This window comes from Myxine glutinosa, chromosome 5 (genome assembly GCF_964187855.1).
Source record: "Myxine glutinosa chromosome 5, kmMyxGlut1.1, whole genome shotgun sequence".
Lineage (NCBI taxonomy): Eukaryota > Metazoa > Chordata > Myxini > Myxiniformes > Myxinidae > Myxine > Myxine glutinosa.
The window spans coordinates 39,584,918-39,609,917 of record NC_136265.1 but is presented as its reverse complement, the minus strand read 5'-3'; the positions used below and the strand labels follow the sequence as shown (position 1 = coordinate 39,609,917).

The following is a 25,000-nucleotide window of genomic DNA, read 5'->3' as shown; positions in this document are numbered from 1 at the left end:
GACTGGTGACCAAACAAATTGCTCTGTCTTACAAACAGAAATCGTAACCCCGGCTACGCAGAGATCTGCAGCCATTTGCCAAAGCACACATAAAGAAAGTAAGCACCAGTCTGCTCGTGAGTGTGTACCAGAGTACCCAACGAAATCTCAGGAGATGCATCCAGAGGAGCTCGTGAGAGCTGCAAGTAAAGCCCAAGATCCAGGTGGGACATTATCAGACCTGTCAGAGTCTGAGGACGAGGTGGAAGTGACTGAGCTGTCACAGTCATCAGCATCTCAGTCACAGATACCCCCCCAACACATCGTGTCGTTTCTAGCCGAAACGTACAGACAGCGTAACATAGTCATTAAAGACTATTTTGCCGATTTGGTTGCATTCATCCACACTGCAAAATCCATAATTAAAACGCCTGAACAATTTGACCTGAATAAGTCACAATACCACAGGTTAAGAAAATTCATCACACGTGCAGGTGTAGAGTGTTCCCAGCCACAGGCTGATTTCATCAATACAGGATGAAAACTATAAAACTTGCAACTTTAAATATTAACGGTGGTGGTGCTAGCCACCTCCGCCAGGTTCAAGTAAAAAACACATTTCAACGGAAAAAGGTGGATGTGATCTTACTTCAAGAAACTCACATCACACCAAATGTGGAACATAACTGGCATCAACTTTTTAAGAGCCAATGCTATTTCAGCAATTTATCAGCTTCATCTGCTGGAATCGGCTTCCTGCTGAAGCCAGGCCTCGTGTGTGAGTCATGCCATTTTCAGGAGGTAATAAATGGTCGGCTTAGCTCTCTCAAACTAGTAAGCCATAACTTCCATTACACCATTTTTAATGTGTATGCGCCAAGTGATAGCGTAGAGCGTAAGTCCTTCTTCACCTCAATGATAAATCACTTAAGATCGGTTGATTTTGATCATTGTGTGTGTGTCGGAGGTGATTTCAATTGCACCTTCGACCCATCGGTTGACAGAAACTCTGTCGAACCCCATCCTGAGTCCCATGTACACTTATCCAATTTTTTTAGCACAATGGGCTTCGTTGATGTTTGGCGGTTGCACCACCCAAACACATCCCAGTACACCTGGTGTCGATGCGCCAATAGTCGAGTATCCTTGGCAAGGCTTGACAGATGGTACATCAACGTACCCTTTAAAAATACTGCGGTTTCTTCAAATCTTTTTCCTTCTGTGTTTTCAGACCATCATATGGTAACCCTAAACCTTTCCTTTCCTCAACCTGCAAATAGGAGCGCTTATTGGAAGTTTAATGTTCGACTTCTAGAAGATGGTATGTTTAAAGAAGCCTTTCGTGTTTTCTGGGCAAGTCTAATAGCAAAGAAATCTTCCTTTTCTTCATCCAGCATATGGTGGGATAACATGAAATCTCAAATTCGGGTTTTTTGTCAATGTTTCCAATCACACAGCACAAACGACAAGCACTTTACAATGGCCCGGTTGGAATTGGATATTCTACAATTGGAGAGTAAATTGGCTCATGAAAACAATGACGCCAATTACCGGTTATTGCTTGTAAAGAAAGCTCTTTTAAGGGAGTTAGTTCAAGAGAAAGCAGCCGGTACATTAATTAGACTTAGAATACAGAATGTAAAATTATCAGACACCCCAAACAAGTCTTTCTTTCATTTAGAATCCTTAAGCAAGCCATCACGGCTAATCTCTTCTGTTTTGGACTCAAGAGGCAACGTTGTTGTCAATGAGGATGATGTTAGACTAAACATTATTGAATTCTATACAAAACTTTTTGAGGAGCAGACTGTTTGTAATGATACAATGATGGATTTAACCTCTCGCCTCCCCTCCCTAACTGAGGCTCAACGGTTGGAGCTTGACCTACCAATCACCCTCCTTGAGCTAACCTGTGCTCTTGCTGCCATGGATTCAGGGAAAGCTCCGGGTATTGACGGTCTACCTCCCGAATTCTTTCTGACATTTTGGGACCTTTTAGGCCCTGAGTTGCTGAATGTTTTGGACACTTCTATACAGACTGGTATAATGCCGCTGAGTCTAAGAAGAGCCGTAGTGTGCTTGCTCCCGAAAACTGAAGATCCCCGACTTTTGGTGAACTGGCGACCGATCTCCCTGCTGTGCACGGACTACAAGCTTTTTTCAAAAGTACTAGCTAATCGACTAAAAAAGGTTATTGGCGATCTAGTACTGCCAGAACAGAGTTACTGTGTTCCTGGAAGATCCATCCATGATAATATTTCTTTAATCAGAGATCTCATTGATGGTAACCGTGTTAAAGAAGACTTTGGAATGATGTCGCTTGATCTTGAAAAGGCATTTGACAGTATCGACCATAAGTTTATGCATCATGTGTTACAGGCATGCGGCCTCGGAGCAAACTTTCGTTCCTACATTTCCTTGCTATACACAGATGTATTTAGTTTAATTAAGATTAATAATGTGCTGGCTCCCCCCATCAAGGTTCGGAGAGGGGTTCGGCAAGGGTGCCCAGTCTCTGGTTTATTGTTTGCTCTTTCTTTAGAGCCTCTTCTCAATCTACTGAGAAAGAAGATTTCTGGAATAGCACTTTCTCCCATGAGTGCACCGCTAACCCTATGTGCTTATGCGGATGACGTCTGCATCTTTGTAAAAGATAAGGATGATATTGATATCCTTGTTGAGTGCCTATCAAAGTTTCACGCTGCCTCCTCTTTAAAAATCAATTGGAACAAGAGCAAGACGTTATGGATACCCTCCCCCTATCGCAACCTTCTTCAGCCTGTACCACAGCCGCCCCCATCCCTCCCCGCAGGGTTGCTGTGGGGAAGTGAGGGAATTAAGTACTTGGGCATATTCCTTGGTTCCCCACAGTATGCTCAGAGAAATTGGGACGGGGTAATTGAGCAAGTGGGAGAAAGATTGAACCGATGGAAAAGGGTTTTACCTCATTTGTCCTTCAAGGGCCGTGTGCTAGTGATCAACAACTTAGTTGCCACAATGTTGTGGCATAGGTTCATCTGCCTGCAACCGCCGGAGGCCCTACTCAAAGCAGTCCAGGGCAAACTGGTGGACTTCTTCTGGGGAGGCTACCACTGGCTACGACCCGATGTGATATGTCGCCCCTCGGCTGAGGGTGGCCACAACCTCGTCGACATCAAAGCCCGCCTAATGGCCTTCCGTCTGCGGTCCATTCAACGTCTCCTCTACATGGAACATCTGCCAGGCCGGCTCCCTGCACGCCTTGTACTGCAGCGAGCGGGTAGGCTCGGGTACGGGTTTGAACTTTTTCAAATGAACCTCCAACATGTCGACATATCGGTTCTCCCTGCTTTTTACCAAAGCCTCTTAAATGCCTGGCAGAGTCTTTCTGTGAGTCGTCAGGCGGACACATATGTAACGAAAATGCTGGCACACGAGCCTTTGTTCTATAACCCTCTCTTTCCCGACATTCCAAAGAGTCGAGATTTTTGCCAACACTTTATAGCAGCTGGTATCGTGAAGGTGCGGCATCTCCGACATGACTCAGGGTATGGTTGGAAATCCGTAAGTGAAATCGCCGACCTGACAGGGATTTGGTCCCATAGGATGATTGCAAAAATTTTGAGGAAAATGATTCAGGTGGGACGGCAACTTGGCCTAACTTGGACTCGAGGTACAGAAGAAGATCTAAATGAGCCGACAGTGCCTAAATTGATTGTTGAACCCATTCAAAACGATTTGCCCCCTGTTAGCGATGGGTCAAAGCTTTTCCAGACAATGGACAGCAAGGGCATCTACAAGATGTGCCTCAAGCTGTTAAATGGGAACCCTTCGTTAAATGGAGTTACCCGATGGAAAGGATTGTTACCCGGAGGACCCCCCTCCGAACCTATCTGGGAAGCCATGTATAGTGAGCCCACATCCAAAAGAACAGGTGATCTCCAGTGGCGTTTGGCCCACTGGATTGTTCCCTCCAACACGTTTATTAGACATTTTTCTCCTGTATCTGTTTGTTGTCCCTTCTGTACAGTCAATGAGGACTTGTTTCATGCATTCATAGACTGTATCCGATTATTTCCTTTGTTTCATTGGTTGAATTACATTGCACACGAAATGCATGTTACTTTTTCTTTGAGGAATTTCGTCTTTGGTTTTGCTCCTAAACAGAATCCTGCGTCTAAACTGTTTAGTTTCCTAATAGCAACTGCGAAACTTGCTGTTTATTTGACAAGAAAAGACAAACTATCTGGCAAACCGATAGAGCACTGCAATATTATGTTGTGTTTGAATGCATTAGTCTCAGCAAGATTGAAACTGGAATTTACCCTTTCCAACGAGGCCGGAAATTTTCAAAACTTTGTTGATACTTGGTGTGTTGGTGGGTTTTGTGAGGTTAAAGAAAACGAATTTAGAATACTGTTGTGAGATACTGATTGTTTCTTATTTGATGATCATTGGGTGCTTCTTCTTTTTCTTTTTCTTTTTATTGGCATATTGATTTCATTGCAAAACGTGTATATTGTTACTTTTATATTTTATATTTTTGTAATAAAAGGACTAAAAAGTCAAAGTCTCTCTCTCTCTCCCTCTCTCTCCCTCTCTCTCCCTCTCTCTCCTTCTCTCTCTCTCTCTCTCTCTCTCTCTCTCTCTCTCCTTTTCTCTCTCTCTCCCTCTCTCTCTCTCCCTCTCTCTCTCTCCCTCTCTCAATTTTTCGCTTAATTTAATTAAACGCTTAATTTGCCCTTGATGTGTTCATACCTCTTGCATGAGCATTTCCTTTAAAATTGTTTGTGGTTTTTGTTTGTGTCTTCACCTTTGGTTTGTAAAATTTTTATACTTGCTGGTTTCCTTTAAATATCCTTTGCTCCTTTTGGTGAATTCATGATCCTTACGAAATGTTTCTTTAAACTGGTTGCTTTGCTTACAACCGCTTTGTGGAATGGCTTGTATTTTTATAATAAAAGGGCACAAAAGTCTCTCTCTCTCTCTCTCTTTCTCTCTCTCTTCCTAACTCTGTCGTGGTCTTGGCTTTGTGAAGGCGGAGGCACACCATCCTGGATGTGGGGGATCTCTGGATCTCTCCTGGAAGACCGATCGGCTGTCTCCGTGCCATCGGATTGTTCGAGAGAACTGTCCGGGGTGATACAAAAACAGCAACAACAACACCACCACGTTACATTAGTTCTTTGTGCCTGTTGTTTATGTCCTTTATGACATCCCTCAAAACTAACATTCCTGTTTGTAATGATTTTTAATTTTGTTCGACTACCAGACAGGCAGAAGAAGAAGAAGAATGTGTTGGCAATTGACGGTTAGGGTGCTGGCTTGTGATCTCTGGGTTCTGAATTCAAGTTCCTGTCACGCCGTTGAATTAACACCAGGTGGGTTGGCTCAGCCTGTCATCCTTCGGAGGTCGGCAAAATGAGTACCGGTGCACTGGGATGAATGAGCCATTCGAGTATCCTGCATCAGAGCGGCAACCCGTCCAGGATTGTGCTCAATAGCTTAGAAACTGCTTCAGCAGCCATATGCATCTGAAGATGCAAAAAGGAGTGGTCTTCTTCTTCTTTCCTCTGCGCATACGCGGTAGAGCTGAGCGCGATTCGGTACAATTTTCCAAATTCAGAATCAAAGTACTGCTAAACTGCAGGTTCGTGTTCCGATTCGTGTTCCACAGTGATCAAAATTTAAAATTCAATTGAAATTCTGTAGTTCCTCGGTCGAACAGACAGAGCGAACCAATATAGTTTAAGCCTGCTTTTTGTTTCGCGCATCCAGGGTAATAATCAAAAGAGAATACACATAATATGCAGACGATGCTGCTTTATGTGTGAGAGACCCTGTCCACTGGCCAGCCGTGTTCAACCGCTTTGAAACGGTTGCTGAAAGCCGAGGCCTAAGGCCCTCAAGGCCTTAAGCCATGGCCTCATGGCCTCGGCCTTTTTTTTTCTTTCTTTGTATACAAGATCGAGGCTCGTGAAAGAGCTAACATTAATCACACTAAAAGTCAAACCGACACATAAAACACAAAATAAGGGGAGCGGCAGACAAGATGGGGAGAGAGGGGGGAGGACACAAACACAACATTTGATGGCAGGGAGAAATGTGGGAGGGAGAAAGCTTGGGGGGAGGTGGGAGAGGTATAAAACATATGGACACTGCAAGGACTTCCAGGAAAGAAGTTGGAATTTCAAAAAAGTGTATCTGGGGTGAATTAGCGGGGGTAGAAAAGATCAAGGTTTTGGATGGGGGAAGATAAGAGATGGTGGTGAACAGCTGTTTTAAAGACCTGGAGGGAGGAGTGGGATTGAAGGGAGTGGGGGTGTTTGTTCCAGAGGCGGGAGAAAAGGGGAATGAAAGAGTGAAGGTGAGCAGAGAGCCTAGATTTTGGCAGTTTAACCATAAGAGGGTTGCTGGCAGATCATGTGCGACCTGTAGGAATATTTGGGGGACAGAGCCCAGAGAGAGCTGCGGGAGCAAGGCCGGAGAGGAGTCGCTAGAAGACAGAAAGACCACCAACCTGCTTGCGGTGAGTGAGTGAAAGGCCCTCGGAGTTAGCTTCATCGCAGGAGATTCCAATGATTCTGAACGCTTTGGTTTCAACAGCGTGAAGCCGAGCTAGGTGTGAGGCAGGAGCACCGGCCCAGAGGGGGGAACAGTATTCCATTGAGCTGTGGATGAAAGCCTTGTATGTGGTGAGGAGCTCAGGTGTGCCAAGGAAGGACTTCGCACGACGGAGGATGCCCAGTCGGCGACTGGCTTTGGAGGCCAGCTTGGAAATGTGGTTTTCCCAAGAAAGATCATGGCAGATAGTGAGACCCAAAAGCTTGAGCGACAGAACTTCTTGGAGAGGATTGTTGAGAAAGTAGATGGGAGGGTTTTCCAGTCGGTGTTTTCGGAGAGACATAGTAAGAGTGTGAGATTTGTCAGGATTGAAAGACACGTTCCACTTGTTTGACCAGTCTGTGATTTTGTCCAGGTCTGCAGAGAGTGATGAGGCTGCAGACTGCCGATCTGAGGGAAGTGGAATGGAGCGGCAGAGAGTGGAGTCATCAGCAAAGAGATAGAGAGGATTTTCCAGAGAGTCGGAGAGATCATTAATGAAGACCAGAAAAAGCACAGGGCCCAGAACACTACCTTGGTGAACTCCAGCCAGAACAGAATGGGGAGATGAGAGAAATCCATTCAGGGCCACACGTTGACTATGACCAGAGAGGAAGTCCGCAAGCCATGCGTAGAGATTTCCATGGATACCATAGGAGGAGAGTTTGGTGAGCAGAGCTGGGTGCCAGACCATATCGCAGGCACGTGATATGTCAAGGGAGACAGGTCTGATTTCCTATTTGGCATTGAGGACCTCCATCCATTGCTGAGACAGCAGAAGCAACATGTCCAGAGTAGAATGACCTGGTAAAGTTCTGTCGCTTGCAGAATAAGTTTGGCCCTCATGGCAAAAAACCAAGGTACAGAATGCTGCCATTGTCCCTCTCCCCTACCAGTACCTATCTCCGGCGTAGTTGTAGAGACATTGGACCACTTCATCTACCTGAGCTCCAACATTCATTCATCTGGATACTAAAGCCCTGATGTGTGTAGACAAATTGTCATGGCTGGTTCTGTCATGGGGCAACTAGATGCTGTCTGGAAACAGCACCATAGTTTACCATCAAAGCTCCGTATTTACAAAACATGTCCTTCCTGTTCTCTATGGTTGTGAGACCTGGACCCTTTTGAAAAAGGACCAAGATATCCTACAAGCTTTCCATATGCAATGTCAACGCCACATCCTTGGGGTTCGATGGTATGATCGAGTCTCAAACAGGACCATTTGTGAGATCACTAGACTCAGCCCGAACACATTCGATATTGCAAGGACACTATTCCTTGTTTGGACACATCCACCGCTTAAGTAAACGTGTACCGGCTCAAATCTCCCTGGAATTTGCCATAAATCCCTACCATGGTCACCGACCCAACCTGGTGCCGTCCTTGAGGAAGCCCAAGACTCTCTTTGGCCTTCAAGATCTTCAAGATAAAAAATGAGATTGGCCTTAGCCCACGTTAACGTTGACAGAAGGTGGAAGACCTACAGTTATGGGGGTCACCACATCCCTTAGTTGGGCATGCGGATTAGTAGTAGGAGTGGTAGTCATAGTAGAATAAACATTTTGTGTATTTAAACATTGTTTCTTACTTTCGTAATGAAACTGTAGAATTTTGATCGATAGTTTCGGACAAAAACGTCACCACTGCGGAATACTGGAATGTGCTGCAGTCCAGTTTTGGTTGTGTTGGTATCACTTTTGCTAATCTCAATGAACAACAACACAACAACATGCATTTTAAGGCCATTTTCCCTGCTAGAGCAGGGGTTAGCCTTGCGGTCCCCATGACGATCTTCTCCATTTTGCCCTATTTTCTGCATCTCTCCTTGTTAACCCCCTTGCCCGCATTTCTTCTTCCACCATCTTTAGCCAAGTCTTTCTTGGTCTTCCCCGTCCTCTACTTCCTTCTACATTCATTTCCATCACTCTTCTCAACCAGTCACTTTCATCCTTCCTCAACACATGACCAAACCATCTCAACCTGTTCCTCTTCACAGCATCAATCACAGGCTCTATTCCCATCATCTTTCGCAATTCATCATTTGTCTTCCTCTCTCTCAACGACACTCCGCACATCCACCGAACCATTCGCATTTCCACCCTTTCCAGCCTTCGTTGCTGCTCTACATTTATGACCCATGTCTCACTCCCATAAATCATAACACTTCTCACACATGCAGCATACACCTTTCCCTTCAGCTTCAACGACACTCCCCTCCTCATCAGCACGCCACTCAGTTTCCGAAACTTCTTCCATGCACATCTCACTCTAGCAACCATTGCCGTGTCTGATCCACCTTCTCCATTCAGCATGTCTCCGAGGTAGCAAAATGTTTTCACACCTTCCAGCTTCACGCCGTCTCCAAGATCCAAGTCAACATTTCCTCCATCTGCAGCTCCCTCTGTGCACACCTTACATTTGAATGTAGCTGCCACACTGGTTAATGACCCTCTCAGACCACTACATTTTTGATGAACCCACTCAGCGCACATTGTACATTGAATGGAGTTCACTCCGACACACTTCCTGCACACAGCACATGGCCACTTCCCAGTTCTTTCCACCTCACCACATGCTTTACCACTTGCCATCACCTTCGTCTTTCCTATATTCACCTTCAGACCTTTTGTCTCCATACATTCCTCCCACTTGTTCATCTTTTCCTTCAGTCCATCCATACTTTCCGCAATCAACACCAGATCATCTGCATACAACAACTCCCACGGTAAACCCTCCTTTTCGTTCTGAGCCAGCACCTCCATCACAGCTACAAATAGTAGTGGACTTAGTACCGACCCCTGAAGCACTCCCACCTTCACCTCAAACTCACCACTGTTCCCGTCCTTCGTCCTTACAGCTGTGCGCGCTCTTTTGTACATTGCCATCAATCAATATTGCTAATCTCATTGCTAATCTCTCATTGCTAATCTCAATGAACCATAATGTCAAATTTATCTCTGCTTTAAGGAAGTGGATTTCTGGGCAGAGAGATAACATTATATGACCAAAAGCATAGTAAACCTACTATTAGTAGTTGGGTGTACTATACTTTGGGAGAAGTATAAATTTTGTGGTTCACCACAAGCACAGGGAAGTGCATAACAAACATTTATAGCTCATAGCAAAAGCAGCACATGCATTAGTTTTTTTTTTTTGCTTTTGGAGGAAGTAAATGTAATTGTTTTTTTTTCTGTATGCATAATCGAGGCTCGTGGAAGAGCTAGAACACTGGACGGATCAGGACGTAACACAAAAAAAGACGCAAACCACACACGCATGGAGAAGGAATCTCGAAGGAGGAAAAAAACTGGAAAATTAGGAGGGATTTGGGGGAGGTTAACGGGGGTGGACAAGATCAACGTTTTGGATTGGGGATGATATGAGATGGTGGTGAACAGCTGTTTTGGAGACCTGTATGGAAGAATGAGATTGAAGAGGATGTGGAAATTGATTCCACAGGTGGGGAAAAAGAGGAACAAATGAGTGGAGGTGAGTAGTGATCGTGGATTTAGGTAGTTTCACCAGAAGAGGGTTGATGGTGGAAGATGTGTGCCCTGCAGAAACCTGGGAGGGACAAAGCACGGAAAGAGCAGAGGGTGCAAGGCAAGAAAGGGTGTGGTAGAAGACAAAGAGACCACCGACCTGTCTGCGATTGCGAAGTGATAGACCCATAGACTCAGCTTCAGCGCAGGAGATTCCACTGATCTTGAAGGTCTTGGTTTCCATGACGTCAAATTGAGCAAGATGAGAGGCAGGAGCACCAGCCCAGAGGGGAGAACAGTACTCCATCAAACTGCGTATTAAGGCCTTGTAAGCGGATAGGAGTTCAGGTGTACCAAGGAAGGACTTTGTACGACAGAGGATGCCCAGTCGGCGGCTGGCTTTGGAGGCCACCAAATGTACTTATCAAAGAAAGTACAGAGCTATGAAATGGTGCATATAAAAGGATCAATATCCTCGAGAGAAAAGCAAATTATGGAAGTAAAGAGGATGGGATGGAGGTGGGGGGCAGAGGGTGATTTAAATTGAAGACATGTTCATTTATCCACCTTCTTCTTGTTTTATATGCAGAATAAGGCTGTGTCATTGTTGGAGAGCATGGAGAGTGTGGCATCATCGGTGGAGAGCATGGAGAGTGTGGCATCATTGGCGGAGAACATGGAGAGTGTGGCATCATTGGCGAGAGCATGGAGAGCGTGGCTTCATTGGTGGAGAGTATGGCATCATTGGTGGAGAGCGTGGAGAGTGTGGCATCATTGGTGGAGAGCATGGGGAGTGTGGCATCATTGGTGGAGAGTGTCGCATCATTGGTGGAGAGCATGGAGTGTATGGCATCATTGGTGGAGAGTGTGGCATCATTGGTGGAGAGCATGGAGAGTGTGGCATCATTGGTGGAAAGCATGGAGAGTGTGGCATCATTGGTGGAGAGCATGGAGAGCATGGCATCATTGGCGGAGAGCATGGAGAGTGTGGCATCATTGGTGGAGAGTGTGGCATCATTGGTGGAGAGTGTGGCATCATTGGCGGAGAGCATGGAGAGCATGGCATCATTGGTGGAGAGCATGGAGAGTGTGGCATCATTAGAGGAGAGCGTGGCATCATTGTTGGAGAGCATGGAGAGTGTGGCATCATTGGTGGAGAGCATGGAGAGTGTGGCATCATTTATGGAGAGTGTGGAATCATTGGCGGAGAGCATGGAGAGCTTGGCATCATTGGCGGAGAGTATGGAGAGCATGGCATCATTGGTGGAGAGCATGGAGAATGTGGCATCATTGGCGGAGATCATGGAGAGCGTGGCATCATTGGCGGAGAGCATGGAGAGCGTGGCATCAATGGTGGAGAGCATGGAGAGCATGGCATTATTGGTGGAGAGCATGGAGAGTATGGCATCATTGACGGAGAGCATGGAGAGTTTGGCAGCATTGGCAGAGAGCATGGAGAGTGTGGCATCATTGGTGGAGAGCATGGAGAGTGTGGCATCATTGGCGGAGAGCGTGGCATCATTGGCGGAGAGCATGGAGAGCATGGCATCATTGGTGGAGAGCATGGAGAGAGTGGCATCATTGGCAGAGAGCACGGTGAGTGTGGCATCATTGGCGGAAAGCATGGAGAGTGTGGCATCATTGGCGGAGAGCATGGAGAGCATGGCATCATTGACAGAGAGCATTGCATCATTGTCAGAGAGCATGGAGAGTGTGGCATCATTGGTAGAGAGCATGGAGAGTGTGGCATCATTGGTGGAGAGCATGGAGAGTGTGGCATCAATGGTGGAGAGTATGGAATCAATGGTGGAGAGCATGGAGAGCATGGCATTATTGGTGGAGAGTATGGCATCATTGGCAGAGAGCATGGAGAGTGTGGCATCATTGGTGGAGAGCATGGAGAGTGTGGCATCATTGGCGGAGAGCATGGAGAGTGTGGCATCATTGGTGGAGAGCATGGAAAGTGTGGCATCATTGGTGAAGAGCATGTAGAGTGTGGCATCATTGGTGGAGAGCATGGAGAGTGTGGCATCATTGGCAGAGAGCATGGAGAGTGTGGCATCATTGGTGGAGAGCATGGTGAGTGTGGCATCATTGGCAGAGAGCATGGAGAGTGTGGCATCATTGGTGGAGAGTGGGGCATCATTGGTGGAGAGCATGTAGAGTGTGGCATCATTGGTGGAGAGCATGGAGAGTGTGGCATCATTGGTGGAGAGCATGGAGAGTGTGGCATCATTGTTGGAGAGCATGGAGAGTGTGGCATCATTGGTGGGGAGCATGGAGAGTGTGGCATCATTGGTGGAGAGTATGGAATCATTGGTGGAGAGCATGGAGAATGTGGCATCATTGGTGGAGATCATGGAGAGTGTGGCATCATTGGTAGAGAGCATGAAGAGTGTGGTATCATTGGTGGAGAGTATGGCATCATTGGCGGAGAGCATGGACAGTGTGGCATCATTGGCAGAGGGCATGGAGAGTGTGGCATTGTTGGTGGAGAGTATGGCATCATTGGTGGAGAGCATGGAGGGTGTGGCATCATTGGCGGAGAGCATGGAGAGTGTGGCATCATTGGTGGAGAGTATGGAGAGTGTGGCATCATTGGTGGAGAGCATGGAGAGTGTGGCATCATTGGTGGAGAGCATGGAGAGTTTGGCATCATTGGTGGAGAGTATGGCATCATTGGCGGAGAGCATGGAGAGTGTGGCATCATTGGTGGAGAGTGTGGCATCATTTGTGGAGAGCATGGAGAGTGTGGCATCATTGGCGGAGAGCATGGAGAGTGTGCCATCATTGGTGGAGAGTATGGAGAGTGTGGCATCATTGGCGGAGAGCATGGAGAGTGTGGCATCATTGGCGGAGGGCATGGAGAGTGTGGCATCATTGGTGGAGAGTATGTAGAGTGTGGCATCATTGGTGGAGAGCATGGAGAGTGTGGCATCAATGGTGGAGAGCATGGGGAGTGTGGCATCATTGGTGGAGAGTGTCGCATCATTGGTGGAGAGCATGGAGTGTATGGCATCATTGGTGGAGAGTGTGGCATCATTGGTGGAGAGCATGGAGAGTGTGGCATCATTGGTGGAAAGCATGGAGAGTGTGGCATCATTGGTGGAGAGCATGGAGAGCATGGCATCATTGGCGGAGAGCATGGAGAGTGTGGCATCATTGGTGGAGAGTGTGGCATCATTGGCAGAGAGCATGGAGAGCATGGCATCATTGGTGGAGAGCATGGAGAGTGTGGCATCATTGGTGGAGAGTGTGGCATCATTAGTGGAGAGCGTGGCATCATTGTTGGAGAGCATGGAGAGTGTGGCATCATTGGTGGAGAGCATGGAGAGTGTGGCATCATTTATGGAGAGTGTGGAATCATTGGCGGAGAGCATGGAGAGCTTGGCATCATTGGCGGAGAGCATGGCATCATTGGTGGAGAGCATGGAGAATGTGGCATCATTGGCGGAGATCATGGAGAGCGTGGCATCATTGGCGGAGAGCATGTAGGGCGTGGCATCAATGGTGGAGAGCATGGAGAGCATGGCATTATTGGTGGAGAGCATGGAGAGTATGGCATCATTGACGGAGAGCATGGAGAGTTTGGCATCATTGGCAGAGAGCATGGAGAGTGTGGCATCATTGGTGGAGAGCATGGAGAGTGTGGCATCATTGGCGGAGATCGTGGCATCATTGGCGGAGAGCATGGAGAGCGTGGCATCATTGGTGGAGAGCATGGAGAGAGTGGCATCATTGGCAGAGAGCACGGTGAGTGTGGCATCATTGGCGGAAAGCATGGAGAGTGTGGCATCATTGGCGGAGAGCATGGAGAGCATGGCGTCATTGACAGAGAGCATTGCATCATTGTCAGAGAGCATGGAGAGTGTGGCATCATTGGTAGAGAGCATGGAGAGTGTGGCATCATTGGTGGAGAGCATGGAGAGTGTGGCATCAATGGTGGAGAGTGTGGAATCAATGGTGGAGAGCATGGAGAGCATGGCATTATTGGTGGAGAGTATGGCATCATTGGCAGAGAGCATGGAGAGTGTGGCATCATTGGTGGAGAGCATGGAGAGTGTGGCATCATTGGCGGAGAGCATGGAGAGTGTGGCATCATTGGTGGAGAGCATGGAGAGTGTGGCATCATTGGTGGAGAGCATGTAGAGTGTGGCATCATTGGTGGAGAGCATGGAGAGTGTGGCATCATTGGTGGAGAGCATGGAGAGTGTGGCATCATTGGCGGAGAGCATGGAGAGGGTGGCATCATTGGTGGAGAGTGTGGCATCATTGGTGGAGAGTGTGGCATCATTGGTGGAGAGCATGGAGAGTGTGGCATCATTGGTGGAGAGCATGGAGAGTGTGGCATCATTGGTGGGGAGCATGGAGAGTGTGGCATCATTGGTGGAGAGTATGGAATCATTGGTGGAGAGCATGGAGAATGTGGCATCATTGGTGGAGATCATGGAGAGTGTGGCATCATTGGTAGAGAGCATGAAGAGTGTGGCATCATTGGTGGAGAGTATGGCATCATTGGCGGAGAGCATGGAGAGTGTGGCATCATTGGCAGAGGGCATGGAGAGTGTGGCATCATTGGTGGAGAGTATGGCATCATTGGTGGAGAGCATGGAGGGTGTGGCATCATTGGCGGAGAGCATGGAGAGTGTGGCATCATTGTTGGAGAGTATGGAGAGTGTGGCATCATTGGTGGAGAGCATGGAGAGTGTGGCATCATTGGTGGAGAGTATGGAGAGTTTGGCATCATTGGTGGAGAGTATGGCATCATTGGCAGAGAGCATGGAGAGTGTGGCATCATTGGTGGAGAGTGTGGCATCATTTGTGGAGAGCATGGAGAGTGTGGCATCATTGGCGGAGAGCATGGAGAGTGTGGCATCATTGGTGGAGAGTGTGGCATCATTGGCGGAGAGCATGGAGAGTGTGGCATCATTGGCGGAGGGCATGGAGAGTGTGGCATCATTGGTGGAGAGTATGTAGAGTGTGGCATCATTGGTGGAGAGCATGGAGAGTGTGGCATCATTGGTGGAGAGCATGGAGAGTTTGGCATTATTGGTGGAGAGTATGGCATCATTGGTGGAGAGTATGTAGAGTGTGGCATCATTGGTGGAGAGCATGGAGAGTGTGGCATCATTGGTGGAGAGTATGTAGAGTGTGGCATCATTGGTGGAGAGCATGGAGAGTGTGGCATCATTGGCGGAGGGCATGGAGAGTGTGGCATCATTGGTGGAGAGCATGGAGAGTGTGGCATCATTGGCGGAGGGCATGGAGAGTGTGGCATCATTGGCAGAGAGCATGGAGAGTGTGGCATCATTGGCGGAGGGCATGGAGGGTGTGGCATCATTGGTGGAGAGTATGGCATCATTGGTGGAGAGTATGTAGAGTGTGGCATCATTGGTGGAGAGCATGGAGAGTGTGGCATCATTGGTGGAGAGTATGTAGAGTGTGGCATCATTGGTGGAGAGCATGGAGAGTGTGGCATCATTGGTGGAGAGCATGGAGAGTTTGGCATCATTGGTGGAGAGTATGGCATCATTGGCGGAGAGCATGGAGAGTGTGTCATCATTGGTGGAGAGTGTGGCATCATTTGTGGAGAGCGTCGCGGTGCCACCGATGCAGTGATTAGGGCGGGAATTAAAAAAAAAAATTCCGGACCCCTTGGGATTCCTAACGTCCACCAACTAATGCTGGAAGACGGGACGCCCAGTTTAACGTCCATCCAATAGACGGCACACGCATTGATGAATCACCCTGCCTGTGAAATACCAGGATGACCGTTTACAGCTGGGACAGGGTTCAAACCCAGGCTCGACAGCTTCAAGGTGAGTGTGTGTACCTCTGGGCCAGTTGTTCCCAAACTGGGGGACTCGTTATTAGTGGCTGATTTTAACCCATTAGTGGCACTCAGAACGTCAGACATTCGATTTCAGTCCACGGTTGCTGCAACATGTCCACAATAACACAATAATGACATTTATTGCAAGTCACAACATTTTCCGGGGTTACTCCACACAATGGAAAGACGCCTGAAGAAAAACCGTGCAAATTAGCAGGTGCACTCGGTAGAGCGCAAACCTCCACCTGGTGAACAGTTTATGTTTTGTCGGAGAGCCCACAGATAGGCCGGATCTGGATTCGGACCTGAACCAAAATCTAATCGGCTTGTGCTTGTCACCGAACCAACTCATTCACCCAGTTTGTCATAATTCCTCCAAAACTTTTTGAAATATCGTGCATTGGCCACAAAACTTAATGGTGAAAAATCACATAAAAAATAAATAAATTATCTGATCCGGCACCGGATCTTCACCAAAATCGAATCGATTTGTCCTTGTCACATACCCAACCTGTCCACAAAGTTTCATCCGAATCGTTCCACAGATTTTTGAGATATCGTGCTATATATCGTTTTTGTCCTATCTCTCAAAACTGAGGCTGTCAATGATTTTGACTATATAGCTCAAAGGTCAAGGTTATCTTTTTTGTCTGGGTGTTATCTCAACCATCCTTTGAGCTAGTAGGCTGAAATCTGGGCAAAATAGTGAACAAGTGTATAGGCCAAAATGTTATTTTTTATTTTTTGATTAATCAATTAATTACATAATTATTATCAATTTATTAATTATTTATTTATTTTCTTTCTCATCTGGACAATATCTCAGGCACCTTTTGAGCTTGGAAGCTGATATTTTGACATGGCAATGACCAAGTGATTTGACTATAAAGGGTATTTTTTATTTATTGATTAATCAATTCATCGATTAATTATTTAATTTTTAAGTTAATTAATTGATTTTCAAAATGTTACAGTGGTGGCTTAGGTGTTTGCTATTAACCAATTGATGAAGAAATTAAATATTCTACGATTATTATTCATTTCTTTTAATTGCACAATTAATCAATTAATAAATCAATTATTGTTTATCTCGATTTTCGTCGTCGGCCTACCTGTCAGGCTACCTACTGCCTGACGCCTTCTTATCTTTACCTCCGCCAACAAAGGTAGATGGAGGTTATGTTTTCACCCCTGTCTGTCTGTTTGTCCGTTTGTCTGTCCATTTGTGAACAAAATATCTCAAAAAAGGACGAAATTTTGGTGGACATGTTGGGTGTGTGACAAGGACGAAATGATTAGATTTTGGTAAAGATCCGGATTCGGATTCGGCTACTAAAAATTTATAAGTGAATCTTCACCATTGGGAGGTAGGGCCAAAAACGATACATAGCAGGATATCTCAAAAAGTTATGGATGGATTTGGACAAAACATGTTGGAGAGGTTGTGTGTGTGACAAGGAAGGATCGATTCAATTTTGGTGAAGATCAGGATCTGGATCCAGCTACTTGAATTTTTTAAGTGATTCTTCACCATTGAGTGATGGGGCCAACCAGGTGGAGGTATGCTCTCTACTGAGTGCTGTTCTAGTTCTGTTGTTTACCTAAATATCTATAAAGCTCAGTTGACTTTTTGCTTCACCAAATAACAGTGAAACGGAGTTGAGTAAAAGGGTGAAAATTCTACAGATGCTGTGATAAATAACTACCTCTGTCGGTTTGAATGTTTGAAAGAGAATAGACGTCTGGATCAATTTTTGAATTAAATTTAAATCCTGATTTATACATATATATATAATTTAATTTAATTCAAAAATTGATTCAAAAAAATATGTATATATATATATATATATATATATATATATATATATATATATATATAATATATATATATATATATATATACACGTGAGTTGTCTGTGTGTCCGCGTTTTATTCAGAGATGGCTGAACGGAGCTTCATCAAACTTTCAGAGGTTCATCAGTGAGTGCCTGGGAGTGTTTTAGGCAAAAAAAAAAATATATATATATATGTATATATACATACATTCGATTTTATATATATATATATATATATATATATATATATATATATATATATATATATAATATATATATATAATCGCTCGATAGTGCCGAAGCCTTTTTAAATGAATGACAGTTATATACAAGTACACTTTCACATAAATAAATACAAAACAATTACCAGACATTTGAATACAAATCAATCAAACAATTCCGGAAGTGTATGAATTTGGTAGTATGGCTTCTTCTTCTTCCTGATGGACATCACACTTAACTTAGAAACGTGAGCCACATTCACTCAGAAACGTGAGCCCCATTCACTCAGAAACGTGAGCCACATTCACTCAGAAACGTGAGCCACTCCCCTTCCTCTCCTGCTTCCCCCTTCCCCTCACTTTTCCCCCCTCCCCCTCCTTCTCCCCCCTCCCCTCCTCCTCCCTTTCCCCCCTCCCCTCCCCCATCTCCTCCCTTCGCCCCCATTCCCCTTCCCTCCCCTCCCCCTCCCCCCCGTTCCCCTCCCCCCCGCCCGGAAACGCCGGGTACTTCTGCTAGTCTGTTTCTGAACAGGATATCTCAAAAAGCTGAGAACGGATTCGGCCAAAATTTGGTGGAGAGATTGGGTGTGTAACATGAACAGAATGATTTTATTTTTGTGAAGATCCAGATCTGAGAATTTTTTAAAGTGATTCTTCACCATTGGATGATAGTGCAAAAACGATACATAGCACGACATATCAAATTTTTGGACGGATTCGGACGAAACTTGGTGCACAGGTTGGGGGTGTGACGAGGAAGAACTGATTCCATTTTGGTGAACATCCGAATCCGGATCCGGATATGAGAATTTTTTAATTTCTAAGTGATTACTCACAATTGACAAATGGAACCAAAACGATACATAGCACGATATTTCAAAAAGTTTCGGAAGAGTTATGACAAACTTGGAAAATGAATTGGTTGGGTGACAAGCCCAAGCTGATTTGATTTTGGTTCAGGTCCGAATCCAGATCTTACCTATGAGTGGGATACAAAACGTAAACAGTTCAGCCTGGCGGAAGTATGCGCTCGAACCGAGTGCCTTTTTAGTTCATGAGTTTGTCCCCCAGCAAATAACAATAGTCAGCCATTTTGTTTCTGACGTTGCCCAAATCTTTATCTCCAAATACAGCAGTTGAAGGATATGCAATAATGGGTTGTATATAATCAAGGGATATAAACCCTGGTGTTGGCCTAGCGGTTGGGGTGCTGGCTTGGGATCCTACGATCCTGGGTTCGTAATCCCGGTCGATTGCTGAATTAACGCCAGGGGGGTTTACTCAGCCTGTCGTCCTTCCGAGGTCGGCAAATTGAGTACCAGTTCACTGGTAATTCCCTGTGTGTCACAAGAGGTGACTAACAGGGTTGGCGGCACGAAGGGCATCCAGAAAAAGGCCAACCCCCGCTCTGCAGGGAAAAATGCCCTTGAAAGGTGGTTGTATAAAAATCGAGGGATATTTTTGTAATCTATCTATAATTCCAGTAATCTCTGTGTGTTTGTTTGTACGTTTGTACGTTTGTACGTTTGTACGTTTGTTTGTTTGTCTGTGACCGCTGTTTCTCGACAACCACGGGTCTGATATACTTTAAACTTGCCAGGTATATTGCCGGGGGTCCGACCACCGGGGGGTGGCCTCGACGCGGAGGCAGAGCTGCTGGCGGGGGTGCCGGGGGTCCGACCGCCGGGGGGCGGCCTCGACATGGAGGCAGAGCTGCTGGCGGGGGGTGGTCCGGATCGAGGTGGGCCGGCTTGAGGCAGTCCACGGAAATGTGATCCGGGGCACCGCCGATGTCGACCGTGAAAAATTTGTCCCCGGTCACCAGCACGCTGAAGGGCCCGTCGTACGGGGGCCGTAGCGGTGCCCGGTGGGCGTCGTGCCGGATGAACACGTACTTTGCCGTGTGAAGCTCCGGGGCGACGTGGGAAGGCGGGCAACCATGGTGCGCCGTTGGCACCGGGGCGAACCTCCGAGCGGTCTCCTGAAGGGCGGAGCGCTGTTGCGCCGCGGACCAAGGAGCCGTGGAGTCTGGGATAAATTCACCCGGTACCCGCAGTGGTTGCCCGAAGACCAGCTCCGCCGAGGACGCGCGCAGGTCATCCTTGGGCGCCGTCCTGAGGCCCAGCAGGACCCAGGGGAGTCTGTCGACCCAGCCGCCGTCGCGGAGGCTGGCCCGGAGCGCGGCCTTCATGGAGCGATGAAAGCACTCACACAGGCCATTGGCCTGGGGGTGGTCGGCCGTGGTGCGGTGTAGTTTCACCCCGAGCCCTTGCGCCACCACGGCCCAGAGCTCCGAGGTGAACTGGGGGCCGCGGTCGGACGAGATGTCCGAGGGGGCACCGAACCGGGCAACCCACGTGGCGATAAAGGCTTGCGCCACCTCAGCCGCAGACGTCGCCGCCAATGGGACGGCCTCCGGCCACCGTGTGGTGCGGTCGACCATGGTGAGGAGGTGGGTGAACCCTCGCGAGGGGGGCAGAGGTCCCACCAAGTCGACGTGCACGTCGTTGAACCGCCGCTCGGGCACCGTAAACGGGGCTAACGGTGCCTGGGTGTGGCGGTGGACTTTTGCGCGCTAGCATGCGAGGCACGTCCTGGCCCAGTCGCGGACATCCTTCCTGAGGCCATGCCAGACGAACTTCGCCCCGACGAGTTTCTGGGATGCCTTCGTGCCAGGGTGGGACAGGCCGTGGATGGCGTCGAACACTGGGCGCCGCCAGCCAGCGGGCACGATGGGGCGAGGCCGGCCGAGGGAGACGTCGCATAGGAGGGCCGTGCCCGCGGCGTCGAACGGCACCTCGGTGACCCGGAGGCCCGTGACGGCGGTCCGCAAGGCCTGGACGCCGGGATCAGCGGTCTGGGCCTCCGCCATCCGGGCATAGTCGACCCCGAGGTGGAATGCGTGCACGACGGACCGGGAAAGGCAATCCGCCACCGGGTTGTCCTTACCCGCCACGTGACGGATGTCCGTCGTGTACTCGGACACGGCAGAGAGGTGGCGCTGCTGCCGTGCCGACCATGGCTCGGTGACCTTGGCCATCGCGATCACAAGGGGCTTGTGGTCAACGAAGGCCGTGAACGGGCGGCCCTCCAGCAGGTGGCGGAAGTGTCGGACCGCCGGGTGGAGCCCTAGCAACTCGCGGTTGAAGGTGCTGTACCGGCGTTCGTGCGGGCGAAGCTGCCGGCTAAAAAACGCCAGCGGTTGCCAAGCACCATGCACCCATTGCTCGTGCACCGCGCCCACCGCCTAGTCCGACGCGTCGGTGGTGAGGGCGATCGGTGCATCGGGCGCCGGGTGCGCCAGCATGGTGGCTTCGGCCAGAGCCAGCTTTGCGCCCGCGAACGCCGCGGCCATCGGCTCCCACCATGCGATGTCACCTTTGCCCGGCTTGCCCCAAAGGGCCTCGTGCAAGGGCCGGAGGGGCCGGGCGACGTGGGGCACAAAGCGGTGGTAAAAGTTTACCATGCCCAGGAACTCCTGGAGCCCCTTGATCGTGCGGGGCCGCGGGAAATCCCTGACCGCCTCCACCTTGGCTGGTAAAGGGATGGCCCCGTGCTCAGTGATGCGGTGCCCCAAGAAGTCGATGGTGGCGACGCCGAAACGGCACTTGGCGGGGTTGATGATTAGGCCATGCTGGCCCAGGCGTTCGAAAAGCGTGCGGAGGTGGAGCAGGTGCTCCTCCCGGGACGCGCTCGCGACTAGGATGTCGTCCAGGTAGACAAACAGGAAAGGTAAGTCGCGCAAGACGCTATCCATAAGCCGCTGGAACGCCTGGGCCGCATTCTTCAACCCGAAGGGCATTCTTAGGAATTCGAAGAGACCGAAAGGGGTGATGACGGCCGTCTTTGGGACGTCGTCCGGTTGGACGGGGACCTGATGGTAGCCCCGGATGAGGTCCAGCTTAGAAAACACGGTTGTGTTGGCCAACCGGGCGGCAAAGACCTGAATGTGTGGGACCGGGTAGCGGTCGGGGGTGGTGGCATCATTGAGCCGGCGGTAGTCCCCGCACGGCCACCATCCCCCGCCGGGCTTCAGCACAATGTGCAGCGGAGAAGCCCAAGCGCTGTTGGAGCGCCGTACGATCCCCAGCCGCTCCAGCGTGGCGAACGCCGCTTTTGCCACGGCGAGCTTCGTGGGCTCGAGTCGGCGTGCCCGGGCATAGACCGGCGGCCCGATCGTGGGGATGTGGTGCTCCACCCCGTGTTTAACGGCCACCGCTGAGAAGGTGGGCCGCGTGAGGGCTGGGAAACTGGCGAGGAGGCGGGTAAAGTCGTCCGCTGCCGGAAGCGTGCAAACTAAACTCGCCAGGACGGAACCTTCCAGCAAGCCGCTTGGCAAGCCGCTCAGTGAGCCACTCAACGAGCCACTCAGCAAACAAGCGAGCGAGCTAAAGGTTTCGGCCTGGACGAGCCGTCTGCGCTTCACGTCGACCAACAACCCATTCGCACATAGGAAGTCCGCACCGAGCAATGCCATTGGCATGCTGGCGGTCACGAACAACCATTGAAAGCGCTGCCCTCTGAACCGAACCGCAGGGAGAGGCAGCGCTTCCCGAAGGTGCGGATGGGTGTACCGTTGGCGGCAAGCAACGCGGGGCCCCGGCCCGCTTGTCGGACGTGGAGGTGGGGATGACGCTTACCTGCGCTCCTGTATAGCAGAGGAAACGGCGCCCGGACAAGGTGTCCATAATGAACAGGAGGCTGCCGGAATGGCCGACGCTCAGGGCCGCTAATGAGCGCTGGCCCGGTCGTTTCCCGACTTGTCAAAAGTGCATGGCGGGCGACACGTCTTAGCCTTGTGGCCGAACCTGGCGTGGTAATAGCACCAGGTTTGCGGCGGCGGGGGCGGCGGTGGCCGCGGTGTTCTCGGTGGCGGTGGTGGTGGGCGGGGCGCGGCAGCGGCCACGAGGGACGCTGTAGCCTCTGCCCCGGGATCCACGACGGCAGCACCGTAACTCGACCGCGTGTCGCAAGCCGCGAAAAACTTGTCGGCCTCTACGGCCAGGGCGCGGGGTTCCTTTATTTTTGAACCGGCCAGCGTGAGGCGTACCTGTAGAGGTAGCTGGCGTAGGAAAAGCACCCGGAATAAGAAATCCGGGGCTTGGTCACCCAGCAGCGACAGCATAAAATCCATCCGCATGGATGGTCGTGTGTCGCCGAGTTCGGGAAGGTCCAGGAGGCGGTCGGCCCGTTCGATCTCCGTGAGGCCGAACGTGGCGATGAGGAGACGTTTGAGTGCCTCGTACTTGTGGTCGACCGGCGGGTGCCGCAGGATGGACACGACTTGGACGGCAGTGCCGGGCCCGAGGGTGGCGACCACGTGGTAGTAACGGGTCTCGTCCGCCATTATGCCTCGAAGCTGAAATTGAGCTTCGGCCTGCACGAACCACACGTCGGCCTGTGCTTCCCAAAACTCTGGGAGTTTTACTGCGACGGCGTTGGTGGCCATGGCGCGTTCAGTGGTCAGCAACGGCTGAACCGATCGGGGTCACCAGTGAAGTGCGGTGCTGTGCACACACAACTTGCTTGCCAAAGAGGTAGGCCACAACGCGTTTGTTAAAACAAAAGAGTCTTTATTTCGAAAGCTCGAACTGCAGCACTGAGCGGACTCGAGCTTAGAGCCCGCATATATGTGCCGAGGCCACGCCTAGTCCCCGGGCGTGGCCGATCGGTCGAAGGGCGGGGCATGTGCCATCGGTCCCCACCTGGGCGCTCGCGCCACCCACTGGTGCGCGGAATTATTACCCCTTGTGCCCGCCACACACTACTACATATAAGAACACAAGGGTCGTCCAGCATGCACATGAGATTTTATGAATGTCCCTTCTTTTCTCTACTTTGCTACATGGAACACACCCTTATTTACAGGGGCCTTTTTTATGCGCCTGGAATTTTACCAAAGAATCTATTCGTCCTTGTCACACACACAACCAACCGGTCCACCCAATTTCGTCCAAATCCGTGCGTAACTTTTTGAGATATCCTGCTATATGTATATAGTTTTTAGCTCGATCACTCAATCGTGAAGAATCACTTTAAAATGTGTACTAGCCGGATCAGAATCTGGATCTTCACCAAAATCTAATCATTTCGTCCTTGCCACGCACGCCACCTCTCTGATGAGTTTCGTTTGAATCCGTCCACAACTTTGGGAATGGAATTCCTGGGCTGGGAATGGTGGAAAGATGGGAATGTTACAGTTGGGTGGAGCAATTATAGTTGGTGAGGGACAATCTACTGTTATCTACAATCTTACAGTTGGGAGGAGCAATGTTATTCTGTAAGCTGAAAATTGTTGAGAGAGTTAGTCTAAACAGACCTGCGAGTAAAACAAAAGGAAAATAGGATAACTGTAAAACGCCGGTGTCATCGAGTATTTTTTGAATCGAACGAATCTGCAAGTGATGAAATGGCTCGTGAATTGGAAAAAAAGAAGACTCAAAAGGGAAGATCCAAAGAATAAGAAGACTGCTGGTTGCATCATTTTATTCTGGAACATCTTTTTTTCCCGCTGTGCCGCTGACGCAGTATCTGCTTGTTACCAGGAAGCTGGTACTGATTTTTCCGACCTCGGAAGGATGACAGGTTGAGTCAACCCACCCGGTGTTAATTCAACGGTACCTTGACCGTTAAACCGACACCAGGCAGGCTTCAGTATGGTTTTGCGAAGCACCGGAGCAAAACTTTGTAGTCTGATCCCATTCAATCAAGAAACCACGATGCTGGACCGGATGATGCAAAGGTGAGTACACGACCTCTGAGCTATCTTTTCAGTCAAAATGTAGTAAAAGGTCTTTTAAAATGTCAAAGTCAAAACAAGGGATTTGTGCAAAAGTTCGTAAACCATTCAAATTGCTTTTGCTGAACATAGTTAGTACCAGTACTCCATGCTTTGAGTATTTTTAACCAAGGTCTTTCAGAGTGTTCAGTTGGTATGAAACGTGAAATTAAACAACTCTTTTGTAAGTTGAACTTAATTGTCAGCAACGTACCCATAATTAAAGATTATTTAAGCGAGAAAAGTTTTCACAAAGATGCAAAGTTGGTACTATATTTACCTCCGCC

The 25,000-nt window shown here is 49.0% G+C and overlaps 1 protein-coding gene and 1 long non-coding RNA gene across 2 annotated transcripts in view; both read left to right on the top strand.

Annotated features, from left to right (window-relative positions):
• LOC137427662 (N-acetylneuraminate-9-phosphate synthase-like) overlaps positions 1-25,000 on the top strand; it is a 444,861-nt gene that overhangs the window by 76,042 nt on the left and 343,819 nt on the right. The gene's annotated exons all lie outside the window — the stretch shown is intronic.
• Positions 23,897-25,000, top strand: part of LOC137427666 (uncharacterized) — a 27,518-nt gene continuing 26,414 nt past the window's right edge. Inside the window, exon 1 of the long non-coding RNA XR_013623461.1 lies at positions 23,897-24,677. This is a non-coding gene — a long non-coding RNA (uncharacterized LOC137427666). The remainder of the gene's footprint in view (positions 24,678-25,000) is intronic.